Source organism: Cherax quadricarinatus, chromosome 82 (genome assembly GCF_038502225.1).
Source record: "Cherax quadricarinatus isolate ZL_2023a chromosome 82, ASM3850222v1, whole genome shotgun sequence".
In the NCBI taxonomy this organism is placed as follows: domain Eukaryota; kingdom Metazoa; phylum Arthropoda; class Malacostraca; order Decapoda; family Parastacidae; genus Cherax; species Cherax quadricarinatus.
Window position 1 is genome coordinate 5,703,934 of NC_091373.1, and position 7,194 is coordinate 5,711,127.

Genomic DNA, 7,194 nt, shown 5'->3' on the forward strand with positions numbered 1-7,194 from the left:
CACAATGTGGGGTGACTATCACCCACAGTGTGGTGTGTGTGGGGTGACTATCACCCACAGTGTGGTGTGTGTGGGGTGACTATCACTCACAGTGTGGTGTGTGTGGGGTGACTATCACCCAGTGTGGTGTGTGTGTGGGGTGACTATCACCCACAGTGTGATGTGTGTGGGGTGACTATCACCCACAGTGTGGTGTGTGTGGGGTGACTATCACCCACAGTGTGGTGTGTGTGGGTTGACTATCACCCACAGTGTGGTGTGTGTGGGTTGACTATCACCCACAGTGTGGGGTGACTATCACCCACAGTGTGGTGTGTGTGGGGTGACTATCACCCACAGTGTAGTGTGTGTGGGGTGACTATCACCCACAGTGTGGTGTGTATGGAGTGACTATCACCCACAATGTGGTGTGTGTGGGGTGATTATCACTCACAGTGTGGTGTGTGTGTGGGGTGACTATCACCCACAGTGTGGTGTGTATGGGGTGACTATCACCCACAGTGTGGTGTGTGGGGTGACTATCACCCACAGTGTAGTGTGTGTGGGGTGACTATCACCAACAGTGTGGTGTGTGTGGGGTGACTATCACCCACAGTGTAGTGTGTGTGGGGTGACTATCACCCACAGTGTAGTGTGTGTGGGGTGACTATCACCCACAGTGTGGTGTGTATGGGGTGACTATCACCCACAGTGTGGTGTGTATGGGGTGACTATCACCCACAGTGTGGTGTGTGTGGGGTGACTATCACCCACAGTGAGGTGTGTATGGGGTGACTATCACCCACAGTGTGGTGTGTGGGGTGACTATCACCCACAGTGTAGTGTGTGTGGGGTGACTATCACCCACAGTGTGGTGTGTGTGGGGTGACTATCACCCACAGTGAGGTGTGTATGGGGTGACTATCACCCACAGTGTGATGTGTGTGGGGTGACTATCACCTACAGTGTGGTGTGTGGGGTGACTATCACCCACAGTGTAGTGTGTGTGGGGCGACTATCACCCACAGTGTGGTGTGTATGGGGTGACTATCACCCACAGTGTGGTGTATATGAGGTGACTATCACCCACAGTGTGGTGTATATGAGGTGACTATCACCCACAGTGTGGTGTGTGTGGGGTGACTATCACCCACAGTGTGGTGTGTATGGGGTGACTATCACCCACAGTGTGGTGTGTATGGGGTGACTATCACCCACAGTGTGGTGTGTATAGGGTGACTATCACCCACAGTGTGGTGTGTATAGGGTGACTATCACCCACAGTGTAGTGTGTGTGGGGTGACTATCACCCACAGTGTGGTGTGTATTGGGTGACTATCACCCACAGTGTAGTGTGTATAGGGTGACTGTCACCCACAGTATGGGTGAGTGGGGTTACTACCATTCATCAACTTGTGGCTCGGTTGACAGCGCACTCGCCTCATACACACACACACACACGCGCCAGGAGCTCGGACTCGACCCCCGCAACCTCAACTAGGTGAGTACACACACACACACACACACACACAGGAAGTGGAATAGCCTAGCATGTGACGTAGTGGAGGCAGGAACTATACATAGTTTTAGGAAGAGGTATGACAAAGCTCAGGAAGCAGAGAGGGAGAGGACCTAGTAGCGATCATTGAAGAGGCGGGGCCAGGAGCTGAGTCTCGACCCCTGCAACCACAATTAGGTGAGTACAATTAGGTGAGTACACACACACACACATACCTGGGTATCCGTGGTTCAATCCTCGTCACGGACGGCAACCTTGGGTATGTTTCCTTACACCTGCTGTCACTGTTCACCTAGCAGTAAGTAGGTACCTGGGTGTTAGTGGACTGGTGTGGGTGGCATCCTGGGGGACAAGATTGATGGCTCACAATGGATATAAGAGAGACAGTCCTCGATGACGCACTGACTTTCTTGGGTTATCCTTGGTGGTTAACCCACCCTACCCTGGGTTATCCTGGGTGGTTAACCCATCATACCCTGGGTTATATTGGGTGGTTAACCCACCCTACCCTGGGTTATCCTGGGTGGTTAACCCACCTTATCCTGGGTTATCCTGGGTGGTTAACCCACCCTACCCTGGGTTATCCTGGGTGGTTAACCCTCCCTACCCAGGGTTATCCTGGGTGGTTAACCCACCCTACCCTAGGTTATCCTGGGTGGTTAACCCACCCTACCCTGGGTTATCCTGGGTGGTTAACCCTCCCTACCCAGGGTTATCCTGGGTGGTTAACCCTCCCTACCCTGGGTTATCCTGGGTGGTTAACCCTCCCTACCCAGGGCTATCCTGGGTAGTTAACCCTCCTCCCTACCCCGGGTTATCCTGGGGGGTTAACTCTCCCTACCCAGGGTTATCCTGGGTGGTTAACGCTCCCTACCCAGGATTATCCTGGGTGGTTAACCCTCCCTACCCCGGGTTATCCTGGGTGGTTAACCCTCCCTACCCAGGGTTATCATGGGTGATTAACCCTCCCTACCCCGGGTTATCCTGGGTGATTAACCCTCCCTACCCAGGGTTATCCTGGGTGGTTAACCCACCCTACCCTAGGTTATCCTGGGTGGTTAACCCACACTACCCTGGGTTATCCTGGGTGGTTAACCCTCCCTACCCTGAGTTATCCTGGGTGGTTAACCCTCCCTACCCAGGGTTATCCTGGGTGGTTAACCCTCCCTACCCTGGGTTATCCTGGGTGGTTAACCCACCCTACCCTGGGTTATCCTGGGTGGTTAACCCTCCCTACCCAGGGTTATCATGGGTGATTAACCCTCCCTACCCCGGGTTATCCTGGGTGGTTAACCCTCCCTACCCAGGGTTATCATGGGTGATTAACCCTCCCTACCCCGGGTTATCCTGGGTTATTAACCCTCCCTACCCAGGGTTATCCTGAGTGGTTAACCCACCCTACCCTAGGTTATCCTGGGTGGTTAACCCACCCTACCCTGGGTTATCCTGGGTGGTTAACTCTCCCTACCCAGGGTTATCCTGGGTGGTTAACCCTCCCTTCCCTGGGTTATCCTGGGTGGCTAACCCTCCCTACCCAGGGCTATCCTGGGTGGTTAACCCTCCTCCCTACTCCGGGTTATCCTGGGGGGTTAACTCTCCCTACCCAGGGTTATCCTGGGTGGTTAACCCTCCCTACCCAGGATTATCCTGGGTGGTTAACCCTCCCTACCCCGGGTTATCCTGGGTGGTTAACCCTCCCTACCCAGGATTATCCTGGGTGGTTAACCCTCCCTACCCCGGGTTATCCTGGGTGGTTAACCCTCCCTACCCAGGGTTATCATGGGTGATTAACCCTCCCTACCCCGGGTTATCCTGGGTGATTAACCCTCCCTACCCAGGGTTATCCTGGGTGGTTAACCCTCCCTACCCCGGGTTATCCAGGGTGGTTAACCCTCCCTACCCGGGGTTATCCTGGGTGGTTAACCCTCCCTACCCCGGGTTATCCTGGGTGGTTAACCCTCCCTACCCCGGGTTATCCTGGGTGGTTAACCCTCCCTACCCAGGATTATCCTGGGTGGTTAACCCTCCCTACCCCGGGTTATCCTGGGTGGTTAACCCTCCCTACCCAGGGTTACCCTGGGTGGTTAACCCTCCCTACCCAGGGTTATCATGGGTGATTAACGCTCCCTACCCCGGGTTATCCTGGGTGATTAACCCTCCCTACCCAGGGTTATCCTGGGTGGTTAACCCTCCCTACCCCGGGTTATCCAGGGTGGTTAACCCTCCCTACCCCGGGTTATCCTGGGTGGTTAACCCTCCCTACCCCGGGTTATCCTGGGTGGTTAACCCTCCCTACCCCGGGTTATCCTGGGTGGTTAACCCTCCCTACCCAGGATTATCCTGGGTGGTTAACCCTCCCTACCCCGGGTTATCCTGGGTGGTTAACCCTCCCTACCCAGGGTTACCCTGGGTGGTTAACCCTCCCTACCCCGGGTTATCCTGGGTGGTTAACCCTCCCTACCCTGGGTTATCCTGGGTGGTTAACCCTCCCTACCCTGGGTTATCCTGAGTGGTTAACCCTCCCTACCCCGGGTTATCCTGGGTGGTTAACCCTCCCTACCCCGGGTTATCCTGGGTGGTTAACCCTCCCTACCCAGGGTTACCCTGGGTGGTTAACCCTCCCTACCCAGGGTTATCATGGGTGATTAACGCTCCCTACCCCGGGTTATCCTGGGTGATTAACCCTCCCTACCCAGGGTTATCCTGGGTGGTTAACCCTCCCTACCCCGGGTTATCCAGGGTGGTTAACCCTCCCTACCCCGGGTTATCCTGGGTGGTTAACCCTCCCTACCCCGGGTTATCCTGGGTGGTTAACCCTCCCTACCCCGGGTTATCCTGGGTGGTTAACCCTCCCTACCCAGGATTATCCTGGGTGGTTAACCCTCCCTACCCCGGGTTATCCTGGGTGGTTAACCCTCCCTACCCAGGGTTACCCTGGGTGGTTAACCCTCCCTACCCCGGGTTATCCTGGGTGGTTAACCCTCCCTACCCTGGGTTATCCTGGGTGGTTAACCCTCCCTACCCTGGGTTATCCTGAGTGGTTAACCCTCCCTACCCCGGGTTATCCTGGGTGGTTAACCCTCCCTACCCCGGGTTATCCTAGGTGGTTAACCCTCCCTACCCCGGGTTATCCTGGGTGGTTAACCCTCCCTACCCCGGGTTATCCTAGGTGGTTAACCCTCCCTACCCAAGGTTATCCTGGGTGGTTAACCCTCCCTACCCCGGGTTATCCTGGGTGGTTAACCCTCCCTACCCCGGGTTATCCTGGGTGGTTAACCCTCCTTACCCCGGGTTATCCTAGGTGGTTAACCCTCCCTACCCCGGGTTATCCTGGGTGGTTAACCCTCCCTACCCAGGGTTATCCTGGGTGGTTAACCCTCCCTACCCCGGGTTATCCTGGGTGGTTAACCCTCCCTACCCCGGGTTATCCTGGGTGGTTAACCCTCCCTACCCCGGGTTATCCTAGGTGGTTAACCCTCCCTACCCCGGGTTATCCTGGGTGGTTAATCCTCCCTACCCTGGGTTATCCTGGGTGATTAACCCTCCCTACCCAGGGTTATCCTGGGTGGTTAACCCTCCCTACCCCGGGTTATCCTGGGTGGTTAACCCTCCCTACCCTGGGTTATCCTGGGTGGTTAACCCTCCCTACCCTGGGTTATCCTGGGTGGTTAACCCTCCCTACCCTGGGTTATCCTGGGTAGTTAACATAAGAACATAAGAACATAAGAACGAAGGAACACTGCAGAAGGCCCACTGGCCCATGCGAGGCAGGTCCAAGTCTCCTACCGGCTTAAGCCAATGCACCCAACCTAGTCAGGTCAGGTCCCATTGACTTAAGGGAGGAACACGGCAACCGACCTGGTAGCACAAGCTATCAGGTCTAACTCACACCCACCCACATCCACTCATGTATTTATCCAACCTATTTTTAAAGCTACACAACGTTCTGGCCTCTATAACGGTACTTGGGAGTTTGTTCCACTCATCCACAACTCTATTACCAAACCAGTACTTTCCTATATCCTTCCTGAATCTGAATTTTTCCAACTTGAAACCATTGCTGCGAGTCCTGTTTAGGCTAGATATTTTTAGCACACTATTTACATCCCCTTTATTATTCCTGTCTTCCATTTATACACCTCAATCATATCCCCCCTAATTCTACGTCTTTCTAGAGAGTGCAGATTCAGGGTCCTCAGTCTATCCTCATAGGGAAGATTTCTGATACATGGGATCAACTTTGTCATCCTCCTTTGTACATTTTCCAGAGCATTTATATCCATTCTGTAATACGGTGACCAAAACTGTGCAGCATAATCTAAATGAGGCCTAACCAAGGATGTATAGAGTTGAAGAACAACCTGAGGACTCCTATTATTTATGCTTCTTGATATGAAGCCAAGGATTCTATTAGCTTTATTGCGAACACTTATGCACTGTTGTCTTGGTTTCAGATTACTGCTAACCAGAACTCCTAAATCTTTTTCGCAATCCGTAATATTAAGATCTACATTATTTAGTTTATATGTGGCATGGTTATTGTCCTGTCCAACATTTAGAACTTTGCATTTGTCTATATTAAACTGCATCTGCCACTTCTCCGACCACTGCATCAGTCTATTCAAATCTTCCTGGAGTGCTCGAATGTCCTCGTCAGAATGAATTCGATAGCCTATTTTGGTATCATCGGCAAACTTGCCGATGTCGCTCTTTATGCCCTCATCTATGTCGTTTATGTAGATTGTGAACAGCAGGGGGCCCAACACTGACCCCTGTGGAACACCGCTCGTGACGCTTCCCCACTCTGATTTCTCCCCATTTATGCAAACTCTCTGCTGCCTATTTGTCAACCATGCCTCTATCCAGGAAAAAATTTCTCCTCCTATTCCATGTGCTTTAATTTTCCTCAATAGTCTCTGATGTGGGACCCTGTCAAAAGCCTTACTGAAGTCCATATACACAATATCATATTCAAGTTATGTAAAATACCTGGAGAGAGTTTGGCGGGGGTCAACGCCCCCGCTGCCCGGTCTGTGACCAAGCCTCATGCTGGATTAGGGTCTGATCAACCAGGTTGTTGGGTTTTTTGTAATACTGCAAAGGAACAATGTAAATGAATCACATTATATGATTTTATCGGGTTATCTTAGTAATAGTAGTAGTAATAGTAGTAACAGTAGTAGTAGTAGTAGTAGTAACATTAGTAGTAGTAGTAGTAATAGTAGTAACAGTAGTAGAAGTAGTAGAAGTAGTAGTAGTAGTAGTAATAGCAGTAATAGTAGTAGTTGTAGTAGTAGTAGTAATAGTAGTAACAGTAGTAGTAGTAGAAGTAGTAGTAGTAGTAGTAACAGTAGTAGTAGTAGTAGTAATAGTAATAACAGTAGTAGTAGTAGTAGTAGTAGAACTAGTAATGACTTGTTGGTTAATGGAATTTGTGTGAATATTTTTGGAAGTATAAAACTGTTATCGTCCTGTGTAATGTGTTTTGAATGTACATTAATGATGCTTCGAAGCATTTCTGTATTCTCTGATTCTTTAATCATAAAGCGACTTGATTCCATTTCATTAAGTGGTTGGTTGTGTTTCAGTGTTGAACACATGCGTAGTTCGGTTGTGTGTGCATCATTGTGTTGATTGGTTCAAGGTTCTCCACACTGCCTCTGGTAAACATTTTAATGGATGTGCTGGTAGCTATG